At 41.9% G+C, this 14998-nt stretch overlaps 1 long non-coding RNA gene across 1 annotated transcript; it reads left to right on the top strand.

The window, feature by feature from the left end:
• Positions 1-10341: 10341 nt before the first annotated feature.
• Positions 10342-11999, top strand: LOC109614971. Its single transcript, XR_002195983.3, has 4 exons — positions 10342-10622; positions 11594-11712; positions 11802-11864; positions 11961-11999. It is a non-coding gene; the product is annotated as an uncharacterized LOC109614971 (long non-coding RNA).
• The last annotated feature ends 2999 nt before the right edge of the window (positions 12000-14998 follow it).

Here is a 14998-nt window from a genome sequence, read left to right as displayed (position 1 = left end):
TCTCTTGGAAACACTCAGCTCCCCTGGGAGAGTATAACAAGCCGCTCTCAGAGTACCCCCCCCCCCTTCCCTTCAGAGCATGGCATCTGCCTTTTTACTCCTGATGCACATAACAAAATGCATTCACTGAGTTGCATCACGATAACCTGCGGGAGGAAATGTTCTATTTGCGAAAATAATAAGTACCTCATAGGATTGCAGAAAGGAAAAAAGAGTGATTTCGCCCGGGGGCGTAAAAAACAAAAACATACGGATGAAAGAGGTTGTGTGCGTGATTCCTAGCTACCGCTTACATGTCTCTGTATACAAGGCACTGAAGGGTAATTATTATAGGTTATGTTTGTGTACATTCAGGGCACTTTAAGGAAATATGAAGGAAGCATTCCAATATTTAACCTGTAGGTAAATTGAAGGTTAAATTGTTCCTCAGGCTACGGTGAGGGAGTTTCGCTCAAATTGAAGATGTTTGAGGAAGGATCAGCACAGAATGTGAAAACAAATGTTAAATAAAATTTTATTTGGACACAGATCCAGAGTCAGATCACCCAATCCTGACCTTTACCATTCCAGTCCTAAAAGCAAATCTGACCTTACTTCAGATCGGCTGTAGCCACTCTAAAGAGCCTGAGGGTAGTGAATCTTTGATTCTTCTTCTAGTTGTCGGGGTCACTAGAAGTGCTAAGTAGTACTGCTGAGGCATACAGTATCTGTAGCTGTGGACAATGTTAAAAGCAGTGATTATGGCAGACTTGGTCCGTGTTTCCCCTGCATTAACTGTCAAGGCTAGACTTCTAATGGATCGTTTAGGCGCTGGGTGTCTAGGATAACTCCCGTCTCAGCGAAATAACCAATATCTGAGTAAACCCGACCGAAGTCTGCATATACAGTATTTCACAAAAGTGAGTACACCCCTCACAGTTTTGTAAATATTTGATTATATCTTTTCATGTGACAACACTGAAGAGATTACCCTTTGCTACAATGTAAAGTAGTGAGTTTACAGCTTGTATAACAGTGTACATTTGCTGTCCCCTCAAAATAACTCAACACACAGCCATTAATGTCTTAACCGCTGGGAACAAATGTGAGTACACCCTTAAGTGAAAATGTCCAAATTGGGCCCAATTAGCCATTTTCCCTCCCCAGTGTCATGTGACTCGTTAGTGTTACAAGGTCTCAGTTGTGAATGGGGAGCAGGTGTTTTAAATTTGGTGTTATCGCTCTCACACTCCCTCATACTGGTGACTGGAGGTTCACCATGACACCTCATGGGAAAGACTCTCTGAAGATCTAAAAAAAAGAATTGCTACTCTACATAAAGATGGCCTAGCCTATAACAAGATTGCCAAGACCCTGAAACTGAGCTGCAGCCATGGTGGCCAAGACCATATAGCGGTTTAACAGGACAGGTTCCACTCAGAACAGGCCTCGTTGACCAAAGAAGTTGAGTGCACATGCTCAGTGTCATATCCAGAGGTTGTCTTTGGGAAATAGACGTATGAGTGCTGCCAGCATTGCTGCAGAGGTTGAAGGGGTGGGGGGTCAGCCTGTCACTGCTCAGACCATACACCGCACACTGCATCAAATTGGTCCGCATGGTTGTCATTCCAGAAGGAAGCCTCTTCTAAAAATGATGCACAAGAAAGCCCACAAACAGTTTGCTGAAGACAAGCAGACTAAGGACATGGATTACTGGAACCATCACCTGTGGTCTAAAGAGAACAAGATAAACTTATTTGGTTCAGATGGTGTCAAGTGTGTGTGGCGGCAACCAGGTGAGGAGTACAAAGACAAGTGTGTCTTGCCTACAATCAAGCATGGTGGTGGGAGTGTAATGGTCTGGGGCTGCATGAGTGCTGCCGGCACTGGGGAGCTACAGTTCATTGAAGGAACCATGAATGCCAACATCTACTGTGACATACTGAGGACTGGGCTGCAGGGCAGTATTCCAACATGATAACGACCCCAAACACACCTCCAAGACGACCACTGCCTTGCTAAAGAAGCTGAGGGTAAAGGTGATGGACTGGCCAAGCATGTCTCCAGACCTAAACCCTATTGAGCATTTATGGGGCATCCACAAATGGAAGGTGGAGGAGAGAAAGGTCTCTAACATCCACCAGCTCTGTGATGTCGTCATGGAGGAGTGGAAGAGGAATCCAGTGGCAACCTGTGAAGCTCTGGTGAACTCCATGCCCAAGAGGGTTAAGGCAGTGCTGGGAAATAATGGTGACCACACAAATTATTGACACTTTGGGCCCAATTTGGAAATTTTCACTTAGGGTTGTACTGCCAGCGGTTTAGACATTAATGGCTGTGTGTTGAGTTATTTTGAAGGGACAGCACATTTACACTGTTATACAAGCTGTACACTCACTACTTAAAATGGTAGCAAAGTGTCATTTCTTCAGTGTTGTAATGTGAAAAGATATCAAATATTTACAAAAATGTGAGGGGTGTAATTGTGTGGTCCTCTTTGCAGATGATGTTGTCGTGTTGGCCCCTTCAAACCAGGACCTTCAGCATGCACTGTGACGGTTTGCAGCCGAGTGTGAAGCGGTGGGGATGAAAATCAGTACCTCCAAATCCGAGGCCATGGTCCTCAGTCGGAAAAGGGTGACTTGCCCACTTCAGGTTGGTGGAGAGTGCCTGCCTCAAGTGGAGGAGTTTAAGTAACCAGGGGTCTTGTTCACGAGTGAGGGAAGGATGGAACGGGAGATTGACAGACGGATCGGTGCAGCTTCTGCAGTAATGCGGTCGATGTATCGGTCTGTCGTGGTGAAGAAAGAGCTGAGGCGCAAGGCGAAACTCTCCATTTACCGGTCAACCTACGTTCCTACTCTCACCTATGGTCATGAGCTTTGGGTCATGACCAAAAGGACAAGATCCCGGTACAGGCGGCTGAAATGAGCTTTCTCCGCAGGGTGGCTGGGCGATCCCTTAGAGAGAGGGTGAAAAGCTCAGTCACCGGGAGGAGCTCTGAGTAGAGCCGCTGCTCCTCCACATTGAGAGGGGTCAGCTGAGGTGGCTTGGACATCTGTTCCGGATGCCTCCTGAACGCCTTCCCGGGAAGGTGTTCCGGGCCTGTCTCACCGGGAGGAGACCCCGGGGAAGACCTAGGACACGCTGGAGGGACTATGTCTCCCGGCTGGCCTGGGAACGCCTCTGTGTCCCCCCGGAAGAGCTAGAGGAAGTGTCTAGGGAGAGGGAAGTCTGAGCATCTCTGCTTAGACCGCTGCCCCCGTGACCCGGCCCCGGATAAGCGGAAGATGGATGGATGGATGTATGGATGGTGAGGGGTGTGCTCACTTTTGTGAGATACTGTAGCTTTCTCCAAACCTAGATATCTGTGAAAGGCTTATTTACCTCCTTTTTGCCATCAGCGTGAAGTTGAAGGTACGCGTGAATGTGCGCGTGCGTCTAACAGTTTGTGGCGGTCATAGGCAGCCTTGAGAGCCATGGGTTGTCCTGGATAAATGATGTCACCGCTTGCAGACAAAGGACCTCTGAAGTATTGCTGACAGAGTTTAGTTGGCCCTCCTAAGGCCTAATTATAATGACTCTGTAATATACTGATAGTTAATACCCAGCCGAACGTCGCCACACACCCCGGGGAACCACCCTGATAAATAGGGTTAATATGGCATTGGTTCTCAGGAAGGCCGTGTATGCTTGAAACGCACGCGTGCACATGCAAACCCACGCAGAGATATACACACACACACACACACACACACGCCACATGTTGAATAATTACTTTGGGGTTCCTATTTGCTATTGGCTGTGATAGCTCACTTGATAGAATAAGTATGAGCCTTTCCCCGGCTGCTACAAGCAGCTCTTTATCTTGGCAACAGGCATGTAATTGCTTCAATATGTTGTATATGGCAATAAAACAATAGCAGGACTGTTGCCATGGGCTGAGAGAGGAGAAGCACATTGATGAGTAGTCTGGTGAAGCACCACTCAGGGGAACTCTCGTTCTCCTTCCCTGTCATTCCCCTTCCCTCCTTCCTTCTCTCATTTCAACCTTCCCTTTAAAGCTGAGCCCCTCCGGAGTTCCTTTGGGAACAAGACAATATCTCTCTCTCTGCCTGTCTCTCTCTCTCTGCCTGTCTCTCTCTCTCTGCCTGTCTCTCTCTCTCTGCCTGTCTCTCTCTCTCTGCCTGTCTCTCTCTCTCTGCCTGTCTCTCTTGTGTGAGGAGTGATTGCTCTCTCCTCTCTGACAGAGAAAAATACCCCCCCCCACCCCGAGTGAGCTGCTCCTGTGAGAAGTGGAATACCAATACACCTCTCTATCTCACTTCTTTCTCTCGTGCTTTCCTTCCACCTCCCTCTCCTTCCACCACCGCCTAATATAGCACTTTAAACAGTGTTCCACCTTTACCTCACTGGATTCACTTTCCAAATTCAGCATTTCCTTCTCGGTTGCTGACGCCCGCCTGCACAGAAGAGCAATAGGGGAATGTTAAATCGCTGGGTACCTCAGGGTTGCAGGTCGCCATATACAGGTGAACAACAAATAACCCTGCTCTCCCCTGTTAAAAACTTGAGATCGCATGCAGGCTTTGAAATAGGTGTCAAATAATAAATACCTCCACCCGACATCTTAGCGGCTAAGTAATGCCTCTTTTGTACTGACAATGAGTGATGTATCATGTACACCCGTTCATTTATGTGAAATCTGACCAATTAAACAACTGTTTTTTTCTTAGCAACTAATCCTACCAATTGCACACCTAAGGAACTGACCTAACTGGCTTGGATGGTTGACGAGATAGTTATGCCTGAAGATATTTGGACACTGACAAAAGTTATTTTGTGAATTAATATAGGCTTAACTTGCAGTCTCAGCTTTAATTTGAGGATATTCACATCCAAATTGGAGGAAGGGTTTAGGAATTACAGCCCCATATTTTGCAAGGGACCAAAAGTAATTGGACAAGTGACTCAAAAGCTGTTTCATGGACAGGTGTGGGTTATTCCTTCGTTATTTCTTCATCAATGAAGCATATAAAAGGTCTGGAGTTGATTCCAGGTGTGGCAACCCACAACATGCAGTCAAAAGAGTTCTCAATGCAACTGAAACAGCCCATTCTTAGGCTGCAAAAAAAAAAAAATCCATCAGAGAGATAGCAGGAACATTAGGAGTTGCCAAATCAACAGTTTGGTACATTCTGAGAAAAAAGAACACACTGGTGATCTCTGCAACACAAAAAGGTCTGGACGTCCACGGAAGACAACAGTGGTGGATGATCAGAGGATCAGCAGACATTGTTCGCAGGTTTTGCTACTACTACCAGCTTCAAATAATGTCAGTGTTCTACCAAGGACAATGTTAGCTTCTTAGAATAATCTCATACTGTAATTGGCTATAACTAATTACCTGGCAAAAACGATAAGGACCACCTTGCCTGCTGTGCCATTTTGCCCTTCCAAGGTATTACAGATTGTGATGGTCTGTAAAAACCTGAAATGGGAAGAGTGCCCCCTTGAGCCAGTGTCGTCATTCCTCGAGTGCCAGCTTGATGTCTAGCAGTTCTCTGTTTCCAACATCATAGTTTTGTTAAGCCAGGATAAGCTTACAAGAGCTTGAGAACCCTGGTGCTGGAAGAGGATGGTGCCCACCCCTGACTCAGAGGCATCTACTTCCACTATGAAAGGGTTGGACAGATCAGGGTGGCATAGGACAGGAGCCTTGGTGAATCTCTTTAGCTCCGTAAACCCCATTTCCGCAGAAGAAGTTCTTTGTGAAGAACGTCGCCTCCCATAGTTGTTCTAATGCCACAGGCACTAGCGTCAGTGGATAGTGGCATTTTACTGTAACACTGTTTAAACCCCAGTAATATTTGCAAGGCCTCAAACCACCATCATACTCCTCCACAAAAAAAACCTGCAGATGCTGGGGAGGTAGAGGGTCGGATAAAACCCTGCTCCAAGGCCTCTTCTATGTACTGCTCCATCACTTCCCTCTCCTGGAGTGACAGTGGGTTGATATGGGAACGAGGTGGCGACATTCCAGCCAAAAGGTTGATTGCGCAATCCCATGAGCAGTGAGGGGGAATTCCTGTGACCCTTTTCTTACAAAAGACCTCCTGTACTTTTTGAGGAGGGATGGGATTCGTCTGCATCGTCGTGGGGTTCTCAATTGGGGTAGACCACACGTTGGTAGCCAGACAGGATCTGTTGACAGCTTGGAGACAACTTTTGCATGATCTGTTCCCTCCAATCTATCACTGGATTGTGTTCTTTAAGCCAGGGCACCCCAGGATATCCTGGTGAATAGGAGAGCAAATAATCAAAAAAGACAGTTCCTCAATATGACACGTCCGTTATGACTTGAACCAATCTTGTACTTCTAGTTATCCTCCAGGATGCAAGTGCTCCATGTCAAAGTTTAATAAACAAAATTGAAGGCAAACACAAACACGACTAGGAGCAGTATTAAAAAAGAGAAATGTAGACAAATAGAGAGTGACTTGGGCTAGACCGAAAACAATACTCAACAATGAACCAGTGACAAATGTGTGCCTAAATAGCAGAGATGGGGACAAGTCACACATGGTCAAGTCCAAGCAAGTCTCAAGTCTTAACCATCAAGTCTAGAGTCAAGTCTCAAGTCACAGTTCAGATAAATCAAGCAAGTCAAGTCAAGTCAAGGGTTCACCCTAAGCAAATCAAGTCGAGTCCTTATAAGTTTCAAGTCAAGTCAAGTGAAGTCACAGTACTAAAGAGATGAACACACACACTGTCCTCTGTTTCTGACGTGCGCTCGGCGCGAAGCTCGATTTCAAAATCAAATACCGTTCCGTCTCTGGTTAGAATCCTGCTGCGTCCATAGCAACGCGCTGTTTTTCATGGCAACGGTCTGTTATCAAATAACACGCATTCTGCACTGGAATTCAGCCAATCCATGTAATAAGGGCTAATAATAACAACCTTATAAACTAATTATTGTAACTGAAAAACTGCCTAATATGTAATTACGCTGTAATTATTCTTGTCTGTATGAGTAAAAAAAAAAAAACTTCGAAATGTTTAGGTGCTAGTAATCACATCGGCGCCTCCATGTTAGCCTTTCATGCAGTAAAGTTAACTGTTATGGTGTAAGCACAATGCTTTTTAGTTTCCACGCGCAGTCCACAAACACTTGAAAATGCGCACATTTAATACAGACATTATAGCCTACGTGTAATAATATACATGCCCGCTCATTTTAAGATGTCTATCAAAATAAAAATTCAGGCTATGCCACTGTTATAGTCAAATTCCCTTATATCTATTTACCAGACGTATTCAGTAATGATAATGGTCACATTTCTAACAAGATAAAAACAAACATAATATGCAACCAAGGCCAAATTATGACAAACAAAAGATTAATTCATTACATTAGTAACTTAATCGTTATAGATCTTAGTGAAACTGAATATAAAGAGATTACTTTCTTGCCTTTCCTTGTGGTTCTTAAAATGACGAATGAAATTTGACGTTGTTGCATATTTTGCATCTGGCAAATCTTTTTTTATTCACACGGTCCAGTTCAAAGTCCTTGTATCCAAACGATACTATTTGTGGAGCTCGACTAACGTTACAGTCTGCCATGTTTGGCGCGGTTTGAATTGTGCAGCGTTAAAGCCACATACGCTGATTAGTGGTGCTGATGTCACAACATATAGGCCTACAATAATTTTATTGCTGTTTGTTTATTATAAGTTCAAGTCATTGTCGAGTCTTCCACTTCAAGTCAAGTCAAGTCTCAAGTAACTTGTTCTCAAGTCAAAGTCAAGTCATTTTGATACTTTAATCAAGCAAGTCACAAGTCCTGAAAATTGTGTCAGACTCGAGTCAAGTCATGTGACTCGAGTCCCCCACCTCTGCTAAATAGTGTTGAAAACAAACATAACTGGTGCGTTCAATAAACATATAAGTGAATCAATAAAATCAATAAATGATTTATCGCATAAACGTCTGTATTTTATCTAAATCTCAATTTTAGAATGTGTCTAAATTTGGTCCTAAATAAACTATTTTCTGCTTAGAAAGCAGTGCATTATATTAAAGACATTATTGTAAACTATAGACAATGCTTGATTTCAAATTAAATAATTCCAAGTTGGTCCATTAGAACAGGATATGTCATGGCCCTTCAATGTCAAATTCAAATTATCACAATGACTGGCAGAATCTATTGGTATCCCATCTAAATCTATATAGAAGGTCTATGATCCAATAGTTCTACCATCTTCTACCATTGTGCACTCGATCAAGCCACCAAGTAAAATAACAATTATGTTAGGATTCTGTTTAAAACCCCCATCAGCCCCTCTATCAGGAAAGCTGCAGGCAAGTTATCCAACACTGAATCACACCTGTACTTTTCAAGGTTAGAATGGGGTTCAGGTCAGGGCCTGCAAACAAGGAGATTTTTTTAGGTGTTTGGCCACAACCAAATACGTGTGTCTTTAAAACCCTTGGTAGCCTATGGGGCTTTCGGCCGGATTTCACTAGTGGGACATTTTGGGTCCTAGATTCATTTCTGTAACAGATACAACCTATTATGATGTATCCTTTTAATAGCAACCCCTCTGGCTAAAATAAAAACACATAAAAACAGACTTCTGGGTCACTATTTATAAAACTCATCTGTTTGAAAGGCAAAAAAATTGTTTTCGGAAAACATTTCTGCCATTCAGCATCAAGATTTTTTTTGAAAGCATTATGAGATTTTGTGTCAATGGTATTTCCTCATACTTTCATGCCTTTACTATCAAATTACACTGTAATTGGGTTGAAAATAATGAAATAATTATATAATAGAAGGTAAAAAATATAGGCACCCCCAAAAAATGTGGTTCTTCTACCTAGAAATAAAACATTATGAAATAAATAAGAGTGAATGTAAAAAACCCATGTAATGGGTGTAATGACTCAAAACGGCCAGCAGATGGCAGCACTAGATCGCTAGTTACGTTTGGACTTATATATTTTATAAACTCAGAAAAATTACCAACTTCTTCCCAAAAACTCAAGAACATCCCCATACTATTTTGACTAAATATTAATTTTTATATCTTATATATAATACAAACGATGTATTATGGTTCAAAACATCATATATAGTGATGTACATGCATGTAATATTCATAGTAGTGTACAAATGAGCCTTTCTAAGATGCATTGGCAATGTCGTTGCCTGGTGAAAGGTTCTCATAGCAACCCAAACTATACAACTATACAACCCATATTATACACGGAAAACCCCAATTATACACGGAACGCTTCAGGAAAGTGGCTACAAATAATATACCATTTGAATCGGACGATTATGGCGAATCTATTTTTCAAAATATTTATGCAAATTAGCACTGTCCGCGGGATCGCGGACGTCGACCATGGATGGTTTCCAAATGCCATAAGGTAGGTTACTTAAATAGGCAAAGGCGTAAGGTAGGCAAGGTAGCCAAGGAAGTTTATCCACAAACATTAATCAGGATCAGATGTCATTTTTTATGCTCAGCATAGAAGTTGTTAGTTATACGATTATAATATGTTTTAGTGGAAATGCGACTGCCATGAAATTAATTTCTAATTTAGGCTAGCAACAACATACAGATGTTGCTTGTTTAATTCCAGCGGCAAGGGGCGGTCCGCGACGAGGCATGCCGCGGTATGCCTCGTTATACCGCAACAAGTAGCAGTTCCATGCAGCATGGACAAAAACATAAAATAAAAAATAAGAACGGCCATCAGGAGGCATCTGTGAGAACGTCGACACCCACCTGAAACTGCTGTTATTCAAGCCTGCATCTGTGCTTATGACCAGAACATTCAAATTGGAAGAATATTTTCTACTATAATACTATTTATGGATTGCTATGTTGATGCGTTTGATTCCATGTTATAGGTCTTGCACAAGTGAATCTCTTCCTTTTCGTTGACTGTAATTATTTAAACTGAAATACAATTATTTGACTGGAAATATAGCTGTTGATTACAACAATTAAGTTAACATTTGTGTAGGCTAAATGCAGACTTTTACCAAGTACATTACTTATTGAGTCATTGAGTCCACTTTTCTGCACAGATATTTCCTGAAGACTGTGTAACCCATGTTAAAGTATGAATAAGTAGTTTAAAAGCATAAATAAGTTGGAAGGTAAAAGTGATTAATTTAATGTAGGTTCATAAAAAAAAATATATATATTTTTTTTAATGTTTAAGATTAAAAGTATGCCGACAGAAAATGTATGTCGCTGCCCTTTTAAGGGACTAGTGACGCTAGACGCATCACCTGAGTGACGCTGCAGTAGAGACCTGAGGGAGAGAGCGGGAGGAAAATCGGAGAGAGCGAGCGGTGGCTAATAAGCAGGGAAAAGAGTAGAAAAGTTGATTTTGCAGTTGAAAAACATAACTTACCTGGTCGGGAACTGACAGGGATTTTATGAGAACTAAGCCACACCGGTTTTAGTCAGTTTTTTTTTGGTGTTGAAGCTCGGTCGGAGCGAGGATTGGTCTGCAGCGTGCAGGCGTGCATAGACTGGATTCAAGATGGCGAGCCAGGCCCAGATCTTCAATTCATCTTCTCCATCGCACCAGTGAGGTGACTCGCTGCCAGAGTGGTAGGAGTGTCAGGATTTTTTTTTTAACTGAACTGGGAACTGATTGAATTATTATTTTTGGACTGAAGCGAACTGAAACTTTTCATTGAACTGAATAATTGAACTCACATTTGGACTTTAACTTAAGGTGTTATACTTTTAATTTCATATTGAGTTCATATTTTTGAATGAGATCCGAAATGATTGTGGTCCACTTTGATTGATTGTGTAATTGAAGGTATTCAATTTCAGGAAGAAAAATAGGAATTCTAAATTAGGTGCAACCTAGAAAAAAGAGACTGGTCTAACTTAGATTAGTTCGACTAAAATAACTTTGAACAAAAAGAGAGTGAAATACCCTTTCATTTACCAACGGTCTCTGGTATAATTATTTTCTGCTCCCCACTCCTTACAACCTAGAACTGGTCCAGTGGCGCAGTAAGTGGTGCGATACTGGTTTTAAAACTGCGTCTGTTTTTATCAATAAAAACGTATTAAAATAAAAAAAAACAATCTAGCCTAATTTCGCATAATTATTATTTAATAGACAAGCGCAGTCTCTTATTTGTATTATCAAAACAGCAAATATAGCGTTAAAATTCAATAATTCTGGCCATAGAGAAGAGCTACCGGACATATAGCCGTCTGTCACGGTAAGGTGAGCAGCAGCGCCAACGTTCCGTGCACCTTCAGTTCCAATCATTCACGAACGCATCCCGGACTTGTTTTGTGTCACGTCGTTAATCATGCACACCAGGTCCCTATCATCTCGTTTGTATGTGTTTAAATGTTTCCCCTCTGCTCCCCATGTTCGTCGATCATTGTTGTTCATGTCTCCTTATGGTTTGCCCGTGGCGAGTAACGGTTTGCTGCATAGCCTGCCTTTTTGTTTGTTTTCTTGTGTTAAGTGCTCAGTGTGAATAACAATTTGAAAATTGAAATGAAAACATGTTTTGCATGGTAAATGTTTAGAAAACCTTAACTTTTCCTAGACACGTGAGTGACCGGATGTGTGTATGACCAGAGGAGCGAAAATCGTTCCAGCGTGGGCCCCTACCACCCCAAGGACACACATCTACACAACAACACCCTGTGGATTGCAGCCCTGGAGGTATGTGAATTACATGTTGATCTCATAATTGCTGCAATGTTTACTTGGTTTTGCCATATATACCTGATCACCAACTTTTGCAAGCACAGTACTCCAAGGCACCAGAGAGGTACTCTCTGTGGAGAGCTACCATGTGGAGGACTGCTACATAGGTATGTGTGGGTTCATTCACTTAACCCAGATGCTTAACTTGTTATTAAAGCATGTTGCTTCCAATTTTATTTATCATATTTCAATTAAATTTTAAGGGCAAGAAGGCAGAGGTAGGGGGAAGTTCTAGCTCTGCACATGAAGGTAAGAATGAACATTTTGGCGGACACTGTGATTGTAGTTCTGATTGTAAATTAACTAGATATTTAGGACTGAGTAATTAACTGTCTTTACTTTCAGAACATTTGGAGCAGATCAAGCGGCTGACTGAAGAGAAGGTCGAGCTGAGGGCACAGCTGCCTCTACAATCAGGTAAAAACAAGACTATATTTGCGCTAGCGTGTTGTCTTCATGAAACATTTAATTTGTCTTGAATGTCATGCAGTTCTCAAAATCATGTCAGACCATTTAATTACAATATCTGATTACTGTATTACAGGAGCCATAAGGAAGAATCCTTCCAATCGGGATGCCACTGATGAGGCTGTCCATAACCATGTCCCCAGGTACCAGAAAGGGGCAGCTAAAACAAACATCCAGAAAAATCACATTGTATGATTTAAGTAATTAATTTGCATTTTATTGCATGACAAGTATTTGATACATCAGAAAAGCAGAACTTTATATTTGGTACAGAACCCTTTGTTTGCAATTACAGAGAACATACATTTCCTGTAGTTCTTTACCAGGTTTGTACACACTGCAGCAGGGATTTTGGCCCACTCCTCCATACAAACCTTCTCCAGATCCTTCAGGTTTCAGGGCTGTCAGACTTTCAGCTCCTTCCAAATATTTTCTATTGGGTTCAGGTCTGGAGACTGGCTAGGCCACTCCAGGACCTTGAGATGCTACTCCTTAGTTGCCCTGGCTGTGTGTTTCGAGTTGTTGTCATGCTGGAAGACCCAGCCACAACCCATCTTCAATGCTCTTACTGAGGGAAGGAGGTTGTTGGCCAAGATCTCGCAATATATGGCCCCATCCATCCTCCCTTCAATATGGTGCAGTTGTCCTGTCCCCTTTGCAGAAAAGCATCCCCAAAGAATGATGTTACCACCTCCATGCTTCACGGTTGGGATGGTGTTCTTGGGGTTGCACTCATCCTTCTTCCAAACATGGCGAGTGGAGTTTAGACCAAAAAGCTCTATTTTTGTCTCATCAGACCATATGCCCTTCTCCCATTCCTCCTCTGGATCATCCAGATGGTCATTGGCAAACTTCAGATGGGCCTGGACATGCGCTGGCTTGAGCAGGGGGACTTTGCGTGCGCTGCAGGATTTTAATCCATGACAACGTAGTGTTACTAATGGTTTTGTTCGAGACTGTGGTCCCTGCTCTCTTCAGGTCATTGACCAGGTCCTGCCTTGTAGTTCTGGGCTGATCCCTCACCTTCTTCATGATCATTGATGCCCCACGAGGTGAGATCTTGCATGGAGCCCCAGACCGAGGGTGACTGACCGTCATCTTGAACTTCTTCCATTTTCTAATAATTGCGCCAACTGTTGTTGCCTTCTCACCAAGCTGCTTGCCTATTGTCCTGTAGCCCAGCCTTGCCAGGTGTACAATTTTATCCCTGATGTCCTTACACAGCTCTCTGGTCTTGGCCATTGTGGAGCGGTTGGAGTCTGTTTGAGTGTGTGGACAGGTGTCTTTTATAGAGGTAACGAGTTCAAACAGGTGCAGTTAATACAGGTAATGAGTGGAGAACAGGAGGGCTTCTTAAAGCAAAACTAACAGGTCTGTGAGAGAATTCTTACTGGTTGGTAAGTGATAAAATGCAAATTAATTATTTAAAAATCATACAATGTGATTTTCTGGGTTTTTGTTTTAGATTCCATCTTTCACAGTTGAAGTGTACCTAAGATAAAAATTACAGACCCACATGCTTTAAGTAGGAAAACCTGCTAAATCGGCAGTGTATCAAATACTCCACTGTATATTACTCCCATTCTAGCCCTTGTTTATTTTGTTCTGTATCATGTTTATTTTGTATTTTTTCACATTCAAATACTGAACTCAAGTACTGGACACATTTTCTTGCACTATTAGACATTTAAAAAAATTATTTCAATTCATTTGCACATTTGTACGCTTGCTGTATAATGCATTTTTTTTATGCGTTTTGCACTATTTGAAATACATTTTTAGATTTTATTTCGTTCATTGTCATTTGTGATATAACATTATTGTAAAGGATTATTATAAATGAAACCTGATATTGGGGTGTGAGGCATCCTGCTGGGGTTAAGGCCAGTGGCCTGAATGTGACGTGCACTATTTAAAAAAAAAAAAAAAAAAAAAAGCGCTTTGCAGAAACACTCAGCTGCCACAGTGGCAGGAAGCTGGTGAACATGTGCAATTTCAAAAGTGCCGAAAGCTGCAATTTTGGCTTTTTATTACATTTTTATGCTCAATCAAAATAATATTTTTATTGGTGCGATATAATTGATTTTAGAATCCGTTTACCTACTTAAAATAAAAAATAATTCAGATTATTAGTATAAAGGTTGGAGGAGAGGCATCGTTAGGATCACAATACATTCGGGGCTTAGCCCACACACCCTCCCTGTCCGGGACAGAAAGTACAGAAATAAAATTTCCAAGTACACGTCTATATTGTCATAATGCACGATTGGAATTATAGATGAATAGATCAGGGGCTAATTTGTATTATTATAATGTTTGGTCAATTTGAGATCCGGGCTATTCATAAAAGATCCGAGGCTATAGCCCTGGACGCCCAGACCTAACGACGCCACTGTGTTGGGGTCTGACAAGCGAACGGCACAATTCACTTGCCATAATAAGGCTTTTTGCTGTTAAAAATAGGCAGAGGATCGATTAAGAAAATGAACCCAGAGGACAATGAGATCATAGCAACGTCTCTGGTGTCGCCTATACTGTATGCTCAGTTCATTATGCTGATTAATTTTAATGAAAAACATTTGTTGGATCATAGAATGTTTTATTGCTGTTTAAATGTAGGCTATTATACAATATGGCTATTAAAAACATTTGGTTGCTATTCTATACAGTTGGAATTCAGGAATTTTAACGGCTGTATTGACTGATTTGATAAAACAAATGAGTTGATGCAACCAAAAGATGACTGACGCATTTGTCTGTTAAATACAATAGA

The sequence above is a fragment of the Esox lucius genome, chromosome 23, assembly GCF_011004845.1.
Source record: "Esox lucius isolate fEsoLuc1 chromosome 23, fEsoLuc1.pri, whole genome shotgun sequence".
NCBI lineage: Eukaryota > Metazoa > Chordata > Actinopteri > Esociformes > Esocidae > Esox > Esox lucius.
This window is presented reverse-complemented; position numbering and strand designations above follow the sequence as displayed.